A 24,748-nucleotide genomic window follows, 5' to 3' on the forward strand; every position below is an offset into this window, starting at 1 on the left:
ACATAAAAAAGGATCAAACTTGATCTTATTACTATTGACTTAACCTAGCTTAATACCCTTCAAATTCTAAGCGCATGTGTATTTAATATATATAAGTTCAGAAAATTTCTTTGATTCATAGTCCAATCTCACTTCTCACTTCCCCACTGACATCAGGCAATTCTTATACTGTGCACAGAATTTAACATTGATGAATTTTCACCAAACTGGTGCTTAAAGGGTTACTGCTCAGGAAGGTTCTTGTTGGTTTCAGAGAGAGATTCATTGCTCGATGGACACACACAAGCTGATTTCTTCTAATCAGCCACTTCAGTGTCTTGCCAAAGAAACTTGCCCCATCAGGGTTTTCCAAATGATAACCTCTTCTTCTGAGGTCACCACAGAGTTCCATTTGTTTTCCTTATTTCAGCTGAAACACTCTAGCCAGCCATTTTCTCTTGTATGAACCACATGGGTTGTTTCAACAGACTGAACTCAGAACTCACAACCTGTCTTCAAAATAGGGTTTCAACAAGCTGCCAGCTTGCCATGACTGCAGAAACCAGTTTGTGTTTTCTCTCTCTCTCTTTGGAAGCCTGTTTGGCCTCTCACTGCTTGCAAAACCATATGATCTTCTTAGAACAGCAAACTGCATCCAGACAGATTGTGGCACCGGACCCAATCTTCTGAGTCTGTTCATCTGTTGCTTTCAAAACAATAATCCATTACTCCACAGCCTGTCCAATTACCACCTACTTGTGAAGTCCTTATAGACATTCTTCAAGGTTTTCGCAAAGACACTTGGAGCCTGGACTGAGTGGCTTGAGCAGAGCTCTGGCATTTTAAATGAGATCTGTTTCATGAAGTGCTTGTGTTAGATTGTGGGGGTAGTGTAGATCACAAACAATCTCCTTCAAAAAATATCTATACACAATATAAAATATGGTCTAATCTGTCACAGTATGAATTGGAAACAACATCTCCTCCTCACTGATTATCAATGCAGGTGCATCCCAAGGCTGCATGCTTAGTCTACTGCTCTACACCCACGACTGTGTAGCCAGGCACAATTCCAATGCCATCTACAAGTTTGCCAATGACACCACAATTGTCGACAGGATCACAAAGGGCAAAGAGGCAGCATACAGGAGAGAGATAGATCAGCTCATTGACTGGTGTAATGACAACAACCTTGTGCTCAATGTCAGCAAAACCAAGGAGATGATTGTGGACTTCAAAAGGAAGTCAAGGGAACATGACCCAGTCCTCATCAATGCGCATTTGTGGAGAGGGTCAAGAATTTCAATTTTTTTGTGTCAACATGTCCAAGGATCTGTCCTGGATCCTCCATGTTAATGCAATTACAATGAAGGCTCGCCCAGTGGCTATACTTTGTGAGGTGTCTGAGGAGATTCGGTATGTCTCCAAAGACTCTCATCAACTTCTATAGGTCTACTGTGGAGAGCATTCTAGCTGGATGCATCACTGCCTGGTATTAAGTGCCAACACTCAGGACAAGAAAAAAATCCAGAGGGTTGTTAACTCATCCTGTGACATCACAGTCACCTGACTTCACTCCATCGAAGATACACAAGGTGGTGTCATAAAAATGCATCTTCTATCCTCAAAGCACCTCACCATCCAGGCCATGCCCTCTTCACTCCGCTACCATTGGGGAAAAAGGTGCAGGAGCATGAAGATGAGCATTCAATGGTACAAGGACAGCTTCTTCCCCACTGCCATCAGATTCCTGAATTGCCTTAATTTTTGTGCATTTTTTAATAGTAATGTTGTAAGATGGTTATATGTTTGCTCTATGATTGCTGCCGTAAAACACCAAATTTCATGACTTGTTCATGACAATAAATTTTGATTCTGATATTTAATGTATTCCCAGTTTGCAAGGAAGCCATAACTTCTAATTAAAGAGCATCATGTTTAAAAAGAAATAACCATTTCAAGTGATCAATATATAGGAGCAATAGGTGGAGATTTTCCATTCATACCCCATCAGCCAGGGTAGCATCAGAAGTTTATTTGAGTAGAGCTTCATCTATCAATTATGGTGAATTTTAGCTCTGGCATGGAGGAGGTGGAGGCAGTGAGAGGTCATTGTTAATTTTCTTCACAGTTGAGGGTTGGTGCAATATGTAGAAAGAAAAATAGCTTTGCTGGCTGTTCAGTGTAAGAGTAACAGTGAAAAGAAAAGAAAAAAACTCCAGCTTCACAGGAATTTAATTCTTTTAAGAGTTACCTAGATAACAGTTTAGTTGATATAGTGGAAGAGACTAATCCTGATGACTACTGTGGTGCTAGCCTTTAATATGTTACTGATAAGGTTTCATGCATATGCTTTTATTTCCTTAATGAGGAAGAAGTGCTGCCATTGTGTTCTGATCTTCATGACAGTAGAGGCCAAAGCATTTCACAGCCAATATGTGCTTGGTTACACAGGTTTAAAAATATTTAGATCAACAGAGGTTGATGTTAATGTTCATAGTTCATATGGATTTATGCAAACAATTTCAATAAGAATCTAGGATTGTGATAGCCCGGACAGAAAATCAGGTGTTGTTCTTCCAATTTGTGGGTAGTCTTGGTAGCACAGTCCACAAGGTCAAGGACAAACATGTGATTGAGGGAGTGTGACACAGAATTGAAATGGTTGGCCACTGGGAGGCCTCTGCTACTGGTGCGGACAAAGCAAAGGTGCTCAGTGAACCAATCTTCCAATTTGTACCTCGTCTCTCTAATGTGGCTTTCTCTACATTGGATAGTTCAAGTAAAACAAATTTCTAAATCAAAAAGCACTCAAAATGAATGAAATAGTATGCTATACTAGCATGGAATTAAGGTGGAAATAAATAAAAATCATTGATTATTTCTAACCAGCATTGTATTGAAAATCCGTTCACCCATATGCGGGTTAGAAAGTCTGTAGGAGGACTACTGGTTAATAGTAGTTGACTGTGCTAATACGGTATATATTGACTCCTCAGATGATGTTCTTCCTTGTTACTGCAGTCTTTCTGCAGACTCATCAGTAACATTAGACTTCAACTTTCCTGTTGATGCAGCAGGTGTCACTGTTTGAACCCACTGCAGGCAAATCAATATCCACTCATCCCAATTGGATACTTAAACAAAGGGGAGAATATCAATGTTTTTTTCTCCAAAGATGTCACAATAACACTTAATGTTCCCAGGACATTAAATCACTCTCAGAATGCATCTGAAATTCAGCTCTTTTGTTCATGTTTGGAATAAGGGTATGATGTGCCCTGGAGCCAAGTGATCTAAACAAAATCCAGTATTAGTGGTGAATAATTGCTGCTTGATATCACCGTCAGCAGCTTCCTGCATCACTTTAATGATCACTAGGGGGTTGAAGAATAGAACATAAATTGACCAGGTTGGACTTGTTCTGCTTTTTCTGCAGTGTTTTCTACCCTGACAGGTAAAATGCCTGTTGTGTTTGTGATGGAACATCATGGTTCGAGGCACAGCTCATTCAGGAATGCAGGACTCAGCTCCGTGGCTGTGATATTGGCAAAACCCTTAGCCTTGATCATATGTGGTGTTCCCACTTGTTTATTGATGTGAAGTGAATGAAATAAATTGATAGTTGATCCTCAGGTGACCGAAGATTATTTTGACCACTTTGTCCTTGACAATGACAATCACGTGCAGGGCTGTGCCTTTGTTGAACACAGTGAGATTTTTGAAGCCCAATCCTTCAAATTTTCTTTTTTTTTCATTTAAATTTCAAGGCATATCTTCTTTCTTTGGCTTGGCTTCGCGGAGAAAGATTTATGGAGGGGTAACGTCCACGTCAGCTGCAGGCTCGTTTGTGGCTGACAAGTCCGATGCGGGACAGGCAGACACGGTTGCAAGGGAAAATTGGTTGGTTGGGGTTGGGTGTTGGGTTTTTCCTCCTTTGTCTTTTGTCAGTGAGGTGGGCTCTGCGGTCTTCTTCAAAGGAGGTTGCTGCCTGCCGAACTGTGAGGCGCCAAGATGCACGGTTTGAGGCGAGATCAGCCCACTGGCGATGGTCAATGTGGCAGGCACCAAGAGATTTCTTTAGGCAGTCCTTGTACCTCTTCTTTGGTGCACCTCTGTCTCAGTGGCCAGTGGAGAGCTCGCCATATAACACGATCTTGGGAAGGCGATGGTCCTCCATTCTGGAGACGTGGCCTACCCAGCGCAGTTTGATCTTCAGCAGCGTGGATGATGATGTCGGCCTCTGCCATCTCAAGTACTTCGATGTTGGAGATGAAGTCACTCCAATGAATGTTGAGGATGGAGCGGAGACAACGCTGGTGGAAGCGTTCTAGGAGCCATAGATGATGCCGGTAGAGGAGCCATGATTCGGAGCCGAACAGGAGTGTGGGTATGACAACGGCTCTGTATATGCTAATCTTTGTGAGGTTTTTCAGTTGGTTGTTTTTTCAGACTCTTTTGTGTAGTCTTCCAAAGGCGCTATTTGCCTTGGCGATTCTGTTGTCTATCTCATTGTCGATCCTTGCATCCGATGAAATGGTGCAGCCGAGATAGGTAAACTGGTTGACCGTTTTGAGTTTTGTGTGCCCGATGGAGATGTGAGGGGGCTAGTTTAAATGTCCCTCTGAGTCTCATCTTTGGATTGCAGGGTATCATCCATCAATTAGGTTTTGGCAAAACCAAGTATGTAGCTTTCTAACAATCTCGGTCATTTATAAGAATGATGGAAAATTAAAATTCCAGCAAATGCTTGCTTGAAGCTATTGGTCACATTCTGCCAACTAGATCATGATCCCGCCGAGTCTGACTCCAAGCAGACAAAATTCCAGGCTTGTTCCATAATTTACCTTTAATTGCAAGGGCTTTAAGGTTTATTAATCCCATACGAGGGCAGATGATTTCTAGGAAGTCATGGAAGTAACTGATGTTGCATTGTGCACTCTTTTGATCAGCTTTTAAAAACATTTCGAGTCTGCTTATGTGTGATCAATCCTGCAGAAATCCGTGCTGCTCTCTCTGATCAGCAGAAAATGTCCATTCTTTCCTTAACCAGAGACTCTGATCATTATCTTTCAGTAGATTATGGGATAATTAGTTTCTAATGCCTTATTTTGCCACCCTTTCTTTTCTTAAAAAGATGAGAAAGACTAAAGAATGATTCCTGAATTGAGACACCTTAAGACCTTTGAATGATGTCACCAGGTTCTTTTTGGACACTTGGGAAAGAAACAATTGATGCTCAGGCCTTTTAACTGCAATTGTTTTCATTGTTACTTGACTTGCATATATTTAGTGAGGTCTGTCCCTGTTTCAGTATTAGCTTCATTTGAATATTCTGTATGCTAGTTTCATTCTCAAACTTAGGCAAAGGAATTATTTTTCATGTTTGCCTTTTCATTATTTACATTCACATATTGTCAATTACCAAGTTGCTCGTATTGTTCCCATTCTCCTTTTTGGTAAAGAAGTGTAATATTGTAGTGGCTACTAAGGTAGAGCTACTAAAGAAATACAAACACACACCAGAGTAGTCAACTCAAGGGTTTACAGGCTTCTTTTATATACTGCATGTCCTGGGCTCCATGGGTCAAGTGGGACGTCACTATGAGATTGATGTTGATCCATGGGACCGGCAGGTTTAAATTTAGCCTTGTGAGTATACCGCGCCTTCCGGCAGGAGACTCAACAGCTCAACGTGCCATTCCTCGGCACTCAGTATCTCTCGCGTCCATTAGGTGAGTCAGCAGACGTCCACATTAGGGTTCCGCACGCCCGCAGAACTGCACTGATGACAGTTTTCATTGCCGCGCTGTGCGCCCGCTCAGCCCGCTACACGGTCGCTACATCATATACAGCACCTGTATTATGATTCTGCACACCCACAGAGCCACACCAGTGACAGTTCACATTGCCGTGCTGTGCACCCACTCAGCCCGCTACATCACCACCCCCAGAATTGTCGCCGGAAATTAAAACACCAGTTGCGTGTGCCTTACGAGGACGCCCACGCCATCTGGGCTGGGGGCATTGAATGGGTACAGTGGGATACAAATGGCCAGGCTCGAGTCTGTCTACACTAAACAGTTGCTAATTTCCCCAATGTCCAAAGTAAACACATTCCATCCCTCTTAATCACATGGAGAGGGCCCTCATATGGTCTTTGTAATGGTGCTCTTGGGACCTGTCTGCGTACAAAAACAAAATCAGCGTCCAGGAGCTGTGGGGGCACATGTTGTTTAGGGGTTCCATGCCAGCTGGTAGGAACAGATTTCCTGCTAGTGATACCATGTCGAAGTCGCTGAAGGACATCCAGGTCAGAGTTGGTTGCGAAATGAATGTTCCCTGGAATTGTAAGTACTGTACCATAAACCAACTCTGCCGGTGATGCAGACAAATCTTCTTTTGGGGCCGTGCAAACTCCCAGTAGAACCCATGGCAGATCATCGACCCAATTGGGACCGGTGAGTCAGGCCTTAAATGCATAATTGAGTTGCTGGTGGAAACATTCCACAAGGCCGTTGGACTGTGGATGGTATGCCATAGTGTGGTGCAGGTGTGAGCCATAAAAGCATGCAAAGGCAGACCATAATGCAGAGGTGAATTGTGCTCTCCAGTCTGAAGTTATGTGCATTGGGACACTAATTGTAGTGGCTACTATGGTAGAGCTACTAAAGAAATACAAACACATACCAGAGTAGTCAACTCAAGACTAATTTATTCAAGGTTTACAGGCTTCTTTTATATACTGTGTGTCTCAAGCTCCACGGGACAAGGTGGGACCTCACTATGAGATTGCTGCCGATCCACGGGACCGGCAGGTTTAAATTTAGCCTTGTAAGTGTTTCACGCCTTCTGGCAGGAGACTCAACAGCTCAACATGCCATTCCTCGGCACTCAGTATCCCTCGCGTGCAGTCCATTAGGTGAGTAGGAAGACGTCCACATTAGGGTTCTGCACGCCCGCAGAACCGCACCAGCAACAGTTCACATTGACGCACTGTGCACCCGCTCGGCCCGCTACACGGCCACTACATCATATGCAGTGCCTGTATTATGGTTGTGCACGCCCACAGAACCACGCCAGCAACAGTTCGCATTGCTGCACTGTGCACCTGCTCGGTCCGCTACAATATTTTATTTTTGTAGCCCAAGAAATAATGTGCATTCTTCCCCCTCTCACTCCCTTCGTAAATAGAACTTAGTAAGCAGAGATTCTAAAATCTACTATCTACCCTTTTTCACAATGACCATCTCTTCCCCCAAGATCCTTCTTAATAGCCATAACTTTGGTTACGATTTTGGTGACTCTCCTACTAATTAAACAAAGTATTGGAAAAGGCTTGTACAGAGAATTTCATGAGAGCCTATTTACTGAATGGCCAACTTTCATGCTGCAAAATTCTTCACATTTTTATATCTTTTTTTAGCTCAGTGCCTAATTCTCTCAAGACGATCGACCGTCACATAATTTTCTACATGAACGGTGCTGTACAAATCCGTATCACTCCAGCAATGAATTAAGCATAGTATGCATCTGATTCGAGGCATGTTTTGAGGGTTTCAAAACTGGCTTGGAGGAAGTTCAAGTTTACTGTGACACATACTGAAGTACAGTGAGAAGGTTTGTTTTGAGAGAAGTCCAGCTAGTCAACTCTTACGTTGTACAGCAAATAAAAGACAGTTCAGAGTACAGAGAGAGATGTAGAGAGCAAAGACAGCATTATTTTACATGTATAAGATTAATTTAGGAGTCTAATAATAGCTAGAAAAAAACTTAAATTTGGTGATGGATGATCTCCAAAATTCGCCAGGGTGGGATGAGTCTTCTGCTATGTTGGCTGCTTTTCCTAGGCAGAAGGAAATATATATAGGGTCAATGGCAGAAAGCAGGATTTAAATGACTGAACTGCAGTTTCTTGTGCTCTTCGGCAGTGCAGTCACTGATACCGTGAACTGATGCACCCTGACGTGATTCTTTCAATGGTGCACCTATAGAGGTTGTTGAGGAACACAAGTGACATGCCAAATTTCCTCAGGCTTCCTTCAGGTGCTGGTGCATTCTCAGGCATTGCATCAGCCTATCTAGACTAAGGCACCTTGCAGGAGATGTTTACTGGAAGTGACATAAAGTTGTCTGCTATCTCCACCTCAACACTATTAATGCAGATGGGAATGGCCTCTGTCTCTCTTATGACCAGGTCCTCAGTGTCATTGACATTGAGGGAGGAGTTGTTGTCCTGACACCAAGCCACTTAACTAACCCCTCTATCCCCCTTTCAACATCAATTGTTTGAGATCCATCCTATGGCAATGGAGTTATCTGTCAATTTATAGATGGACTTGGGGCAGTGTTAGGCCACACAGTTGTGGGTGTACAGGGAGTTCACCAAGAGATGAAGTGCACAGCCTTGTGGGGTCCCAGAGTTGTGGTTGATCATGGAGGAGGCACTACCAGCAATCCTCACCGATTGTGGAAGGAGGCAGAGGGTAGTAGTAGAGGATGTTCTTTCTGATTGAAGCCCCATGATGAATGGGTCTCCAATCAGATGTCAATGCTATGTCCACTGTTGCTTTTTGTCTATATTAATGATTTGGATGACATTATATTTAACATGGTTAGTAAATTTGCAGAAGACACCAAAATTAGTGGTATACTAGACAGCAAGGAAGGATATTTAAGTTTAGTTAGAAAGGTGGGCCAAGAAATGCCAAATAGAATTTAACTCTGACAAATCTGAGGTGTTGCATTTTGATAAGTTAAACGTGGGCAGGACTTGAACAGTAAGTGGTAGACCCCTGGAGAGTTTTGCAGAAGAGAGAGTCCTAGAATGGTTCCCTGTCGGTGGCAACTCATTTGGGTGGATTATTGAGTACTAAGTTGGAATATCATAATTCAGTTGTACAAGTTGTTGAACAGAGCACACTTGGAGCACTGAGCAGTTCTGGTCACCTAGCTCTGAGAGCATATAAATAACTTGGAAGGGATGCAGAGGAGATTCACTAGGATGTTGCTGGGACTTGAATGCTTGAGTTATCATGAGATGTTGGATACTCCCGGCCTTTCATTCTAACAGCATAGGAGACTGATGCTATAGAGGTTTATAAAATCATGCAGGGCATGGCTAAAGTGATGGCTCATAGGATAGATAATTCCAGGGCATAAGTTTAAGGTGAAAATGAAAAGATTTAAAATGGATTTAGGGCATTTCTTTCACTCACAAGGTGCTCCATATCTGGGAACACTATAAAATGGGTGCAATCACAATGTTCAAAAGTCATAATGCACAGGAAGAGTTTGGATAGACATGGACCAAATGCAGGCAAATGGAACTAACCCAGAATGCAAGCTCAGTTGTCATAAACAAGTTGGCCTGAAGGGCCTGTTCCATGCCGCATGGCTTAATGATTCTAATTCCTTGAGGCATGTCTATTTCACTCCAGAGGAGAATGATATGAGGTTGATGCCTTTGCATTTGGTTTTCCATGAATTTTGTTTCCCTTTTACTTTCTTCTTGTATGTTCCCCATACTCTTGAGATGTAAATTTCAGACATCAATGCAAATTGAAAGTAATTTTCCAGTGCAAGAATTTTGTTTTCTTTCTGTTATTTGCTTGAAGAATGCAGGCATCAAATAATTTGGGATCTTTGTGAAATTTACCTTGAGGATGGTGATCAGGAATTGTACCCAGCCTGTTCGTCCAGATCAGGAGAAATTTATTTATGTGCCCCAGAAATTGAATTCTGATTTCGAATCTGGCTTCAGAGGGGTCCTTCCCCACAAGCACCTTGCAATAATCTACTCAAGGAGTTATGCGCTTTAGCTTCTAGAATGGAACTTGTACTTATGACTCAAATGAGAGCATTACTGCAAGGCCTTAGCTGATATAAAACTGGGGAATATTAAGGCAAATCATGTTCTTTATTGGGTGCATTTCAAGAACATTGATTCTCCTGATGATATATAATGTGTTTATAAACTATCCAACATTAAATATGCCACCTTCCTAATAGTTGTATTCTTCTTGTGAAGTGAAGGGGTTTTTGTCTGGCAAATCTATTTTGAGCATGGAAAAGGTATGTGGTTGAGATAAGTGGATACACAAGTGAGGAGGAGATGGGTAGGGGACTTTTATGTTGATAATTGCAGGAAAGAGAGTCTAGGTAAAAAGGCTCCTTATTTTCAGGCAGAGAAATAGAATTAGGAAGCAGTGAAAATGAGAAGCTGCGTCCCTGTGTCTGTCAGATGGGACTAAAATAATTTACAGTCCTTTTACATGAGGAAATAGAAGAATGAATTCCCAAGTGTGGGGCAGGAGGGTCTCCAGGTTAGTGCATGCACTTAATTTTTTGGGGAGCAGGTCACTCGCTCTGAATTGCACTGGGAAAAGTCTCTTATCTTAAACTGATTCTTTCACTAAACACCAAACAATTTGAAGCCATAGCTTCCATACCAAATGGATCAATTATTCATTGTTCACCTTTATTGATCCATTGCTGAGGTTTTATCTTTTATTATTTATAGTGTACATGCCTTCGCTTCATGCTTTTCTAATATCTCAGAGAGAAGTCTTTGATATCATCAGTAAAGGTGGGGTTGAGAGGGTTGCAATAACTGTGGTAGTACCTTTAACTAAAAATGCCGCGCAGGTGCAAAAAAAAAGTTTCTGGATAAAATTGTCAACAAAAGAAATTCTACCCCAACTTTGAACTTGTGAAAACAATTTGATAAAGCAAGAAAAAAATATTAGTGATATAAAATATGTTGTGGAGAAACAATTGTGAAATATCTCTTAAATTCTAAAGGGATGTTTGTTGATGCCATTTAGACCACCCTAGTGTCACGTTGGATATTACTGAATGCAGTGTGCCTTCTGGAGAAACTCTCCTCTGTGTACAGAGATTCCAAATGGCCATTTTGGTCATGATATACTCAACTGCTCTTGGTCACCACCACAAAGACATTTGACTTTGAAATAAACATATCTGATGTACACCATTATTGTAGCATTGAAGTCATGACTGTCTCTTGTCACTTTTAAACAACACTCTCCCAGACATCAAGAGGAAAGACAATATTAAATAATAATAAAACACCTAAACCATCCATAAAAGGGAAGACATCTCAGAGAATCTGTCCTGGATCCTCCACGTTGATGCAATCACAAAGAAGGCTCACCAGTGCCTATACTTTGTGAGGTGTTTGAGGTGATTTGGTATGTCACCAAAGACTCTCGAGAACATCTATAGGTGTACTGTGGAGAACATTCTGGCTGGTTGGATCACTGTCTGGTGAGGAGATGCCAAAGCTCAAATCAAGAAAAAAATCCAGAGGGTTATAAGCTCGGCTTGCAACATTTCGGGCACCAGACTTTACTCTATCAAGGACATCTACAAGAGGCAGTGTCTTAAGAAAGCAGCCTTTAACCCTAAGGACCCCCACTACCTAGGCCATGCCCTCTTCACTCTGCTATCATCGGGGAAAAAGTACAGGAGCCTGAAGATGAGCACTTAGTGGAACAAGGACAGCTATTTCTCCTTTGCCATTGGATTCCAAAACCAAAAACACTGCCTTATTTTCACTTTCATTGCATTATTTTTATTAATTTTTGTAAGGTGGTTTATATAAATATTTGCACTGCAATGCTGCCGCAAAACAATGAATTTTGTGATTTATACATGACAATAAATTCTGTTTCTGATGCCATGCTCCTGGCTCAAATTGAAGAAACTGCTATGGGAGGAACACCCATCTACATATCTCACTTAATTGTGAGAAACAATGGAGGTAAAAGTGGAGCACAGCAACATCCCAAGCAAAGACTTCATTACCAATCCTGAAATGATGCTTCTGCTCATATTTAACTTTTTTTAATTTTAAATTTAGACATACAGCACAGTAACAAGACATTTCAGCCTACAAGCCCATGCTGGCCAATTTATACACAATTAACCTACACCCCCAGTATATTTTGAATGGTGGGATGCAAACAAAGCCCCTGGGGAAAACCCATGCAGACATTTGGAGAATATACAAACTCCTTACAGACAGTGTGGGATTCGAACCCTGGTCCCAATTATTGGCGTTGTAAAGGCATTGTGCTGTGTCAACCATGCTGCCCACAATGAACAATTTATGAACAATCTTCTCACAATAATCCATGAAGATCTGGCCATCTTTTTCATCAAGAAAGTTAAAAAGAATGAATGCATTTTTTTCCAGGGCTCATGCCTGATATTCATTTGGCTATACTTGATGTCTTATCCTGCCTTCAGAACCTAGACACAGTAAAATCCCAGTTATCCAGAATTCAAGCAAACAGCAAAATAATTGCAGAAAATAAATAGTTTTTAAAAAATGAACATTTAAAATTGGTGTTCACTGGAGGTCAGTTCACCAATCACGCAACACACACAATCTCAAGCAACTGACACATTCACTTATCTGGCATCTACCAATCCAGATACTGGGAGTTTTACTCTATTTATATATAATGTGTCCACACTTCAAGTGATTCAAAGATCAAATGCCAAAATGAATAAAAAGAGCACATCTAGTTGATTCAGGAAGTCGTGTGGTGTTTTTAACGAGATCAATTATATCCTTCTCTTATGAGTAGGGGTACATCAGGCTCTTCAAAATGTACAGATTGTCAAAAAAAATTTCATGCAGTCGTGTTTTGAGGATAGAGGGTCCAAAGATTTGTTTGAAATAAGGATGATTTTGATCCTCAATTTTTTTCCCCAATGTTGACTTTCCATCTGCTCTGGGGATTGTCACAAACTATCTAGATGTAGAAGATCTAGGTGGAGTCCCCAGAGATTAAGTGCATCCTCAGTCACAGGAAAATGAGTTCAAGCATGGTTCCTGTGTGAAATGCTTTTTTTTTGTTTTCTTGTAGTGCTTTTAGTTAATTGGGGAACCATGAGGAACCCCCAATGACAGTGAAGAGTGAGGGGATCTCTGCCACCATTTCCTCATTCCTGTGTCTTGAAGTTAGTCATCCTTAAACAGTGGGAAATCTAATCATGTATACTTAGTTAAAGAGTCATCTATTTGAAGTATGTCAAGAAAAGTAAATATAAACCTTTCAATGGACAGAAGGCATGGAAAAAAATTTTTGTAGGTTTGTCATGTCTGGGTTTTGATGCAGGTAAAAAATTCTCAGTTAACTTTTGCTTAAAGAGCTTTCTATTTTGTAATGGCTGAAATGTATGCAGAACTCCCATGAACATTGATAAAGGTTCACTGCTGTTAAGATTTATCCATAATAACTACAGAAACTTTCCCTTGGAATAAACAAATGTATACGACACCAAGCTTCTTTAGTCAGCAGGTATTGCCACTTATACCGCCGTGAAAGTTTGGAGAAGAAAAATTTGCAATATGGATTAACTGTCTTTCACACACAAAATATACATCCCAAGACACTTCAATGAATTATTAATTAAAATTTGTCAAAAATTTATTGATGGAAGCTTGGCTTTAATGACCTCATTAGGTGAACAGTTTCCAACCGCAGGCCTGCGAGCTTCTCTCGGCTTTACAACAAGACCAGCTATTTGACCCTAGAATGATTTTCTGTCATTTTAGGCCCCCTCTTACCAATAGTTGGTGAATACTAGATTTAAATTCAACTCTTTACTGCTTATCATTTCAGAGCAGAAGATCTGGTAAACATATACATTAATGGAATCCAAATATAAATAAAATGATGCCTAACTCTGTAACTTATAGAATGCTTTTATTTGACTTCACAGTTTGCTAGCCTGGTGGAGGGCTTTAAGATCATTTGAGAGTTGCATCACATAACAAATCTCAAAGGTTAATCATTTTGCATGTGCAATTGAACTTGTGTGTAGAAGGCTGATCCAGATGTGCTTGACTGAAGTGCCAGAAATCTATCTTTGCTTGGAATACTACTTTACGCTATCTTGCTCACTCTCTGCACCTTTGAGTCCAGTAACAAGAGCTGATGGTGTCTGAGCTGTGGATAGTGCACTAGGAGGCTCCTCTTCCTTTCCAAATATCTTGCCCCATTGCAAAAAGTCTCCCTGATGGAATTTAGCAGAAGGCAGTGTTTGAAACCTCACCTGTGGTCCAGAATCCCTTTGGAAATCAATGAGATTTTGCACCCTACACCATCTCTGACCTAGTGCAGGACCTGAATGGAGATTGTTTTCCCTGCTAGCATAACATGGAATTGCATCAGAACCGAGGCCTGCTGCTCATTACCACATGGAATCCATTGATGGGGAATTGTGTGGCCTGAATATGATCTGGATTCACTGTGCGTTCAAGTGCAAGTTTTCCTTCTGTTTTGAACAGAACCTCTGGGTAAACAGGGCAATTTGGGTTTTTTTGTGTGTGTTATAATATAAAAGACAACATATTAATGTAATAGGCAATGTATGAACAAATAATCTGTTGCAATATATATATCCCTAACCCTAAACCTAACAGGGAGCAAAATCTTCAACATTATTGCACCTATGGCAGCATGCTGTGGTTTCATGCTCCTCACTTTGCAATGCAGAGTGAATGGTCTGTGGTCTCCAGTGTTTCACAGAACACCTGATTGAGAAGAGTAATTTTTCACGATGCCCAAAGTGTTCAGTATTTGAGGGACCCAAAACCCCTTTTTCAACATCCCTAGTTTAAAAAAAAATGTCTTGGCATATTGGATGTCTCAAAATGACCCTTTTCCTTCCTGCTCCTCCATCCACTCCAGCCTTCATAACGTACTTCTCCCAGAAATCCACTGACCAAAGGTATGCCCAGGAAAGGCAAGAAAAAAAATTTTTGCTATTCCTGGCAATAAATGTGGAGGACAAAGTTGGGGTGGGGATGAGGCTGTACAGCTTGGCTGAGACAATGTTGTCTAATATAGTCATGTGTCTCAATTGGTACTTGGAGAGCAAGTAGTGCAGGTGTGAAACCAACAAATGTTGCAACTGCAGTTGATAAAAGAAACATATTTTCTATTTCTTTAATTCTCAGGATGTTGACAGCAGTGACATTACTGCCCATCTAATTACCTTGAGGTGATCATTCTAACTGGACCTCAGGCAGTCATGTACTTGCGACACACAGAGAACACTGGGTCTCATTCACTGAAAAGCATTAGTGAACCTGTTAGATTTTCATGGACACTTACCCAGAGCAGGTTTTTATTTATTTCCAATTGAATTCAGTTTTTTCCAACTCAATTGATGGAATTTAAATGTAAATTCCATGGAGAATTAGTTCAAGCCTTGCGAAGGCTAGTAAAGTAACCACTATACCACCATGCAGTATTGCTGTCAATCATAAATAATTTCTTCCCAGTTGCAGAATGTGAATATGTTGATGACGCTTCGATGGGAAGCAGCCTTCATGCATGCTGGGAGCTCACTACACAGTGCATTCAGACAATCTACACTGGTGGATCCTTAGAGCTTTGTTCACTAACACCATCGGGTATCTGATGAGCTGGATGAATGACACACAGTAAATAACTCGAGAGGCTGAGACCGAGACACTGATCTCCAGGCTTTTATTCACAATGGTCGTGGACCTCATCCTGTCTCGTGACCCGGGCTTTCGGGGGAAGGGTCAGGGTGATTGAGGCTTTATACAAGGTTAAAAGAAGGAGGGGTCACGGGACAGGGCGGAGCCAGGTAATCAGAAAATAATATAGTTCAGCAGTTCACATGTGGTGCAGCCAGGAAGCTCCATAAGTAACAGTTGAATCGGAGTCTAATTGAAACTCTTACTAGTGAAACAAAATTGTTACTCCTACTTTCTATTCTTATTACAATAATTCTTATTATTAGTGCTGTGACCTTAAAAGAAAACCAAAATTGTTCTTCAGAAGTATTCCAGCCAACTTTCTTAGATTACCTTTCTAGTTGCACTGGATTACTGTTTAAATTTATTCATCCCTTATTGTTATCACTGGTATGACCAGCAGTTAATTGTCCTCAGGAAGGTCAACTACTGCTGTACTTGTGGCGAAAATACTCCCACAGCTGGAAGACATCTACCAGGACTTAGACGCAGTGGTGATGAGTGACCTGCAATGCATTCCCAGGTTAGGACAATCTGTGACTTGAGGAGGAACCTGCCTGTGATGGTGTTCCCATGTAACCTAAGCTCTTGGTTTGGGAGGTGCTTCAAAGTAGCCTGAGTGAGTAACTGAATTGCATTTTGTCACGGTACACACTACAGCCACTGGAGAAAATAAATGGTTAGGGTGGGGCTTTCATACTAATTAAAACAAGCTGCTGCTTGTCAAGCTACAGTCAGGCATGTGGAGAATATTCCATTAACCTCATGAATTGTGCCTTGAAAATTATGGAAGTGAACTGGGGGTGTAGTGGACAGAAAGGCAGACTTTAAAACCTTGCAGTGGGATTTGGAACAGCTGGGGATGGGCTGCAAAATGGCAGATGGAATTTCATTCGAACAAGTGTGACATGATGCATTTTGGACAAACCAGGTACAATAAATGATAGGCATTGCGATGTGCAGTAAAGCTGAAGGATTTTGGAATGTAAAGATGTAATTCTTATAAAGCAGCATCACAGGTAGATAGAGACATAAAGAGAGCCTTTGACACACCACCCTTCATAAATCTAAATCAAAGTTCTGAGTACAGGAGTTGGAATGTTATGTTATGTTGAAGTTGTGGAAGACATTGGTGAGGCCAAATTAAAAATATTATGTGCAGTTTTGATCACTTACCTTCAGGAAACATATCAATAAGATTGAAAGAGTGCAGAGAAAATTTACAAAGATGTTGCTGGGACTTGAGGAGCTGAATTATGGGGAAAAGTGAATAAATACAAACTTTATTCCCTGAAATATTGGAGGATGAGGTGCAATTTGACAGAGGTGCAAAAAATTCTATAGATAGGGTAAATGCAAGCATCCTTTTTCGCCTACGCTTGGGTACGACAAGCACAAAAGGACAAAGTTCAAGGGTGAAAAGTGAAATGTTTAAGGAGATTATTGGGGGAGCCTCTTCACTAAGAGGGTGGTGCAAGTGTGGAATATGCTGTCAGTGGGTGTGGTGGATGCAGGTTTGATTTTATCATTTAAGAGAAGATTGGGTAGATGCATGAATGGGAGGGGGATTGGAGGGGTATAGAGAGGTATGGTACAGGTGTAGATCGATTGTACTATATGTGCAGTACAACCTGTTTCTATGCTGCGGTGTTCTATATTCTCTTTCATCCAAGGATACCCACCTCTGACCAGATGTTGTAGCCACAGTGTTGATGTTGCAATTCTAATTGAGATTTTGGTCAATGGTATTCTCTAGAATGTTGGTGCTGGGGATTCAGTAATAATAATATTGTAGCCCTGCGCTACTTGAAAGAGGTCACACATGTAGTGTAGTCCGGTTAAGCTCTGAGTTTTATTAGGGCTCAGGCGCCACTTTTATACTTGCACTGTTCTTGCCATGGCCCCCCTTTGATGACATCACAACATGCATAACAAAAGCAGGTTTCCCACGTGTGGGTACTTTCTTACATAACAATGCCCTTTTTCCCCATGTGATGTCCTTGTCTGTTGGCTCCGCAGCAAGGCCAGCCCCATTTTGGGGTCAATGGCCTTTAAGCTGCTTTTACCATTCACCCGTTGATTCTCTTGTTTGGGCCAGTGCCGAAGAGGTGTTAAAGTCCTCGTTGGGTGCCATGCGGATGCCCAACAGTGCCCATGGTTGCTTGTCTTCCCAGTTGGGTGTTTGGAGTCTGATCATGAGCATGGTTTTGAGATGACTGTAGAACCACTCCACCAACCCATTGGACTGTGGGTGATAAGCTGTTGTGTGATGCAGCTGGGAACCCCACAGACTGGCGTAGTCAGACCATGGACTGGAGGTGAACTGGACCCCTCTGTCGGATGTAATCTGGGATGGTAACCCAAACCATTCCATCCTGGACAAGATGAAGGCCCTGGTGCACATGAAGTTGTGGACCTGTCTGCCAGTGGGACTGCATCTGGCCACCTGGTGAAGCGGTTGACTACCATGAACAGATAACAGAAGCTCTGAGATACCAGCAAGGGTCCTACTATGTCCACGTGGATTTGGTCGAACCTTTGTTCTGCAGGTTTGAAGTGCTGAGGTGGGGTCTTGGTGTGCTGCAGTACCTTGGTTGTTTGGCATTGCATGCACGCCTTCGCCCATCCATTGGCCTGTTCCCGCAAACCATGCCACATGTATTTGCTGCCCAACAGCTGTACCGTGTTCCTGATGGATAGGTGACCCAGTCCACTGATGGAGTCAAAAACCTGTCGTCTCCAAGCCATCAGGGCAATGGGTCTGACCTGACCAGTGGCCACATCGCACAGGAGGGTGGTGTTACCTGTGCTGACTGTGATGTCCTGAAGCTGCAGTACCGATATGACAGTTCTGTATTGGGGCATCTCCTCATCTTTCTGCTGCACCTCCGCCAGTGCCATGAAGTCCACTCCTCTTCATAGTGCGTGGATACTTTCCCAGGACATTGCAGCAGCCACCACGTTGTCCTTGCCAGAGACATGCCTTACCTCTGTAGTGTACTCCGAGATGTAAGACAGGTGTTGTTGCTGGCAGGCCGACCAGGGGTCCGAGATCTTAACCAAGGCGAAAGCCAGGGGCTTGTGATCTGTGAAAACTGTGAAGGACCTGCCCTCTAAGAAGTACCTGAAGTGGCAGATGGCTAAGTACGGTGCCAGTAGCTCTCTGACAAAAGAACTGTACTTCAGTTCTGGAGGCCGCAGATGCTTGCTGAAGAAAGCCAGCGCCTGCTAACTTCCTTCAATCTGCTGCTCCAGAACTACACCAATTGCCATTCCTGATGCATCCACCGTCAGGGCCATTGTAGTGTCTGACCTGAGATGTGCTAGGAGAGCAGCATCCGCCAGGGCTTCCTTGGCCTTCATGAAGGCTTCTGCTGACTCCAGGTGATGTGCTTCACCTTGCCTGCCATCCAGGCAAACAAGGGATGCATAATCCGGGCAGCTGAGGGGATGAACCTCTGATAGAAATTGATCATCCCCACAAATTCCTATCGTCCCTTGGTTGTGTTGGGTGTGGGGTACTTCCAGATGGCCTCCACTTTACTGGTTAATGGTGTGGCTCCTTCCCTGGTTATCCTGTGGCCCAGGAAGTCGATGCCCTCCAATCTGAACTAGCAATTGGCTGGGTGAATTGTCAGGCCAAACTTGCTCAGACGGGTGTAGAGGTTGTGGAGGTGCACCACATTGCTCCTGTTGGTTCCTGCTTGCCACCAGAATGTCATCCAAGTACACGTAGGTGCCATCCAAGTCTCAGCCCAATGTGTCCGTGAGTTGCTGGAAGGTCTGTGCAGCGTTCTTTAGCCTGAACAGTATTTGAAGAGGCTGAATGGGGTGATGATGGTGGTCTTGGGGATATCATCGGGGTGTATTGGGATTTGATGATATCCCCGCGCAAGGTCCACCTTGGAGAAGATCCTTGCCCCTTTGCAAGTTGTCTGTAAAATCCCGGTATTGTGGCCTCATTGAGCCAGCAGTAGTTGCTGCATGGTCTCCAGTCCCCAGTTGCTTTGGGTACCGTGTGCAGGGGGGAAGCCCATGAGCTGTCCAACCGATGTACAATGCCGAGCTCCTCCAGCTTCCTGAATTCCTCCTTCACCAGCTGGAGCTTCTCTGGAGAAAAGCATCTTGCCCTTGCGTGGAGTAGCGGGCTCTTCTCCATGTAGGGGCATCACCATGATGTGCCAGATAATGAAGAGATCAAAGGCAGTGTAGTTAAACAAATATGGCTTTTATTAGTAGAAACTCTGTAGTACAATAATGAATGATAATGGGTGCGTACACGGTTATAGTTGAGGGGAGTGCCCTTGGTGGTAGAGATAATCCATATCCAATGCAGAATAAGCATAGTGAGAGATTGACAGCATGACACAGATTTACCACACACCGTGGTGAATTGGGGGGGGGGGGGGGGGGAGGAGGGAGCACTGCAGGGAACTCGGCCAGGACCCTGGAGTACTCATTGTATGATCTCTGTATGGAGTCAAGGTGGAGTGTTGTGACCCTGGCGTCTTTGAGGGGAAAGGTTTGAAAAGTCTTGACATGGACCAATTTCCAACCCTTGAGATCCATGAGCAGGTAGTGGGTGCGCAGGAAGTCTCCCCCAAGGAGACTGCGGCCAGTGTGAACACCCACAAAAAGAGGCTGCCTCCCAACTGCAGTTGGACCTTGTGGGTACCATAGGACTGGATTGTGCTGTTGTTGGCAGCCCTCAGCATGGGGCCCGACTGTGTGTTCCTGTATCTATGAGGAAGCATCATCCGAACTGGCGGTCCCAAACCTACAGGAAGCTGTCTTGGTGGCCAGCAATTGAGGCCATTAGCAACAGCTGGCCCCTGGTGTTTCCCTGAAACATGCATGGCAACCTGTACTAGAAGGATCCGGCACCCTGGTGGTAGAAACATCAGTGATCATCTGGATCACCTCCTCTGGGGTGCTGCTGTTCTCTCAGCAGCTCTGATGGGTGTGGCTGCGGGGTTTAGTGATGAGCCCATTGGACGCCAACCACTCTCCTGTTTCCACAGAACGTCCGATTGAGCTCCGACTATCCAGGGGTCACTGAAATCCGCGTCAGCCAGGAGCAGTTGGATGTCCTCGGGCAGTTACTCCAGGAATGTCTGCTCAAATATGATGCAGGGCTCATGTTTGCTAGGAGAGCCAGCATCTCATTCATTAGGGCTGACAGGTCTGTCCCCTAGCTCATCCAGGTGGAGCAGATATGCCCCCCTCTCACACTGTGAGAGCCCAAAGGTCTCGATCAGCAAGTCCTTGAAGGTGATGGGGGCTCCTGGATGAAGTTGGCCACCCAGCCTGCTGTGTCCTGGTCCAGGGTGCTCACCACATGGTAGTACCAGGTGGATTCTGCTGAGATCTGCCAGATCTGGAACTGCACCTCGGTCTGGTCAAACCACACGTATGGTCGATTTGTCCAGAAGGACAGCAGCTTGAGAATGACCATGTTGTCTGCTGCCTGTTGACTCATTGCTGGGTTTAGATGCCGTCTAAACCGTCAGGGTCACCAATTGTAGCCATGCGCTACTCGAAAGAAGACATGCATATAATGTAGTTAGGTTAAGCTGAGTTTTATTAGAGCTCAGGCCCAACTTTTATACTTGCACTGTTCCCACCTTGGCTCCCCTTGGCTGACATCACAACAAAACCGGGTTTCCTGTATGCAAGTACTTTCCTGCATAACACTGCCCTTCTTCCCTGCAAGCTGTCCCTGTCTGTTGGCTGCGCAGCAAGGCCAGTGCCATTTTGGGGTCGCTACTCTTGCCGTTCACCCGCCGGTTCACTTGTTGGGGCCAATGCCGCTGCGTGGGCTGCTGGCTTTTGGTTGCACTCGCCGCCTGGAGCACTGGCTGATCACTGCGGCAGCGGGCCACCACATTCCATTGAATGCAAAGGATAGATGAACAGACTCTTTGTTGTTGGAGTGATCATTTTCTGGCACTTTCATATATCCTACCTGATTTCATTGGGTGTTCTGTACATACCCAGGATAAATTGTCCAAGACCATTCTTATCTGGCCCACCTTTCCTGCCTGTCAGTGATTTGTGGCTGTTTTTGAATATGAGATTCAGCTAAAGACGACAGTAGATCTGCACACAATGGCATCAGGCATGTGTTGCCCATTGTGTTATTGTTGCAAGGACATGATACCTACATATTATTCTTTTGCAAACAGAGATCTGTCCCCTTTTTCTAAAAAAAGTTTAATTTTGGTGGATAACTGTTAGTAAAGTGCATAGATTCGATCGACAAAATCCAGAGACACTAGTTTTAAATACCTGGCATTTTAAGTATGAATTTAAAAGTAACCAGAGGGATAAAGACATTCTGAGTCTTGTAATGCAAAATATTTAGTTTGGTATTGTTTAGTACATTATAGGTTGGCCTCTTTTTTTATTTCAAATTCTCCTTTGTTCATGCATCAAGGGTACTGCAGTGAATCACACTGACGGTCAACTCAAGGTTCCACAAAGGATCATTGCTTTGCTTGTCGAACTTTGGCCCCACGTACTTGAGGAAATGTACTTCTCACATTTAAGAAAAATTTGGACAGGTACATGGATGCGAGGGGTATAGATGGCTATGGACTGGATGCAGGTTAGAGGGACGAGGCAGAATAATAGCTTGGAATAGACTAAAATGAACAGCCTGTTTTCTATGCTTTAATGTTCTATGATGATTAGATTCTGGTGCAAAGGAACTTTTCACCACATCCTTGAAATTGTCATCAAATCCAGGGGTTTTCCATGCTGAGCTGAGAATGCCAAATACAATTCTTATCAGACCCCTTCAATTTACATCAACAAAAGCTAGCATAGCTAGAGCAGCCTCATGTGAAAGCGATGAAAGAAAAGCATCACACTATTTTAAGAACAGGAAGAAAATAATTTACACCATTAATATTGTAACTTAATTTGTTATGTGAAAGAAAGATGATTTTAAATGCCTCTGAAGCATAGGCATTTGAAAACAAGGAAGAAGTCTTTGACTGCACAAGCTTTCAGAAGCCCATCATGGTGATTTGTGGGTAGCACCTTAGTTGGCGCTGCTGATGGAATGACCACAGCATTGATACCAATAGTGTGCCAGGAACTGCACAGCTGCAGACGATACATGTGACTGCAGGGCAGGGAGAAGAGCAGGAGGTCAGTGTGAGAGATGGACCAGTCCAGCGTGATCTGACCCATTGTATGAATAAAAATAATGCAGAATATTTCAGGAAGTTGTTCTTAACAAACGTACAGATATACAGCACAATAACAGACCCCGTGCTGCCCATTTACACCTAATTAACCTATAACCCCCATACATTTCTACGAGTACCTTTTCAATTATTAGGTCTTCCTAACCACAGGACTGAGTCGGGAACTAGAAAGCCTATATCTACTGCCAACACTCAAGTCCTGTGGGTATACAACTTAGCTTTGTTGAAAGCTTGAGGTCAGAGACAGTCAAAAGTATTAAATGTTCCAGTTGGGCATTGGGCCGATACAACCCATTATTACAACCATTATTGCCTTCCAATTGAAAGTGGTCAGTTACTAATAGGCATTGATAAAGTTGGCTTCCGCAGCTGCTCTTGGCATTTATACTACATAAATTGATTGCCATCTTTATTACGTGAGTGCAAGTTGCATTAGAGAGATCAATTATTATCTTCAACCTTTTCGATGAGACTTTTCTATTTATAGTAGCAATGTAAAATTGAATATAATAGTTATGAATATTTAGACAACAGTTTTGCAAACTTTAATTTCTCTATCAAGATCAGGGAAACCAGCATGAGTTCACCGAAAATGACCACGGCAAAATAATGGCTTCACTTGAAATCTTGGGTTGCCCTCCTTGAAGCCATGGAGTCGATGATTGCAAGTTTCAGTGTGGTACAACTCCTGCCTGCCACAAGAAAGTGGGGATGAATGGGACCTGTCATTTTAATTATGCCTCCGAGCATGTGTATGGTAGGTCACTGACCACTAACCAAAAAAAAATCAGCTGAGAATATTTGCTGCCTCTCACACAGCTGAGGCGGACAAACCTGGATTAGTATTTTGTACTACTAGGTGGGTTGAAAATCATTAGGGACAGTTCCCTGGTGAAAACTTGTAGTAAGAACAATGTAAATTATGCAAATAATAACTAATCTCTCCCACATCATCTGGAGTCTGCGGCAACTTAATTCAAGTCAAAACCTGGCTCCATGCAGTGGACATAGCTCTGCTGCAAACTGAGTCAAAGTCACAAATAAGATAGTGATTGTACTTACCAAAAGCAGAAGGTGAGTCTGAAATAAAGATAGCTCTAGACGTTTCCATTGTTATTGGGGCTGTGCTAATTTGCCAAAGCCAGCCTGGTTTCCTGAAGGAGAAATTTGCCTGACAAACCTGTGGGAATTCTTTTTTTAATTTTTTTAAATTTTTCACACTGTGAACCATATCAATCAAAATACATACAAACATTTCCCTCTTAAATATACACAGTGACATTTTCTCCCCATTTTTCTCCCCTACCTGTCCAAACCCATTAAACGTTCAACATATACAATACACTAAAACCATTAAACAACGTCATTACACAATGAAAATAAACAAGAAAATTGTATCATCTACTTTTACACACTGGATCAAGTCATTTTGTCTTATCAGGTGACAAACAGGCTGGATAAGGAAGATGCGGTGGATTTTTTTGTACTGTATTTGGATTTGAAAAGGCATTTAAGAAGGTGCCATACATGAGGCTACTTAGCAAGAGTCCATGGTATAGCAGGAAAAATTCTGTGGCTAGAGCATTGGCAGGAGGCAGAGAGCCAGAATACAGGGATCATATTCTGATTGGCTGGGTCAGTGTTTGGGGCACTTCTTTTTATATTTTTTATTAATGATTTGGATTATGTAATGACTGGTTTGTGGCCAATTTGCAGGTAATACAAAGGAAGGTAGAGGAGCAGGTAGTGTAGAGGAAGCTACAGAAGAACTTAGATTAGGAGAATGGACAGAGAAGTGGCAAATGAAATATAATGTCGGAAAGTGTACAGTCATGCATTTTGGTAGAAAAAATAAACGAGCAAACTATTTTTTTTAAATGGGTAGAAAATTGAAAATATCCAGATGTAAAAGGACCTGGGAGTCCTCATGCAGGATAGCCTGAATGTAAACTTGCAGGTTGACAATGCAGTGAAGAAGCCAAATGCAATGCTGGCATTCATTTAAGAG

General features: G+C 42.8%; 1 protein-coding gene across 11 annotated transcripts in view; it reads left to right on the forward strand.

Moving 5' to 3' along the window:
- Positions 1-24,748, forward strand: part of nr5a2 (nuclear receptor subfamily 5, group A, member 2) — a 293,808-nt gene that overhangs the window by 174,911 nt on the left and 94,149 nt on the right. The gene's annotated exons all lie outside the window — the stretch shown is intronic.

This window comes from Narcine bancroftii, chromosome 5, assembly GCF_036971445.1.
Source record: "Narcine bancroftii isolate sNarBan1 chromosome 5, sNarBan1.hap1, whole genome shotgun sequence".
Taxonomy (NCBI): Eukaryota; Metazoa; Chordata; class Chondrichthyes; order Torpediniformes; family Narcinidae; genus Narcine; species Narcine bancroftii.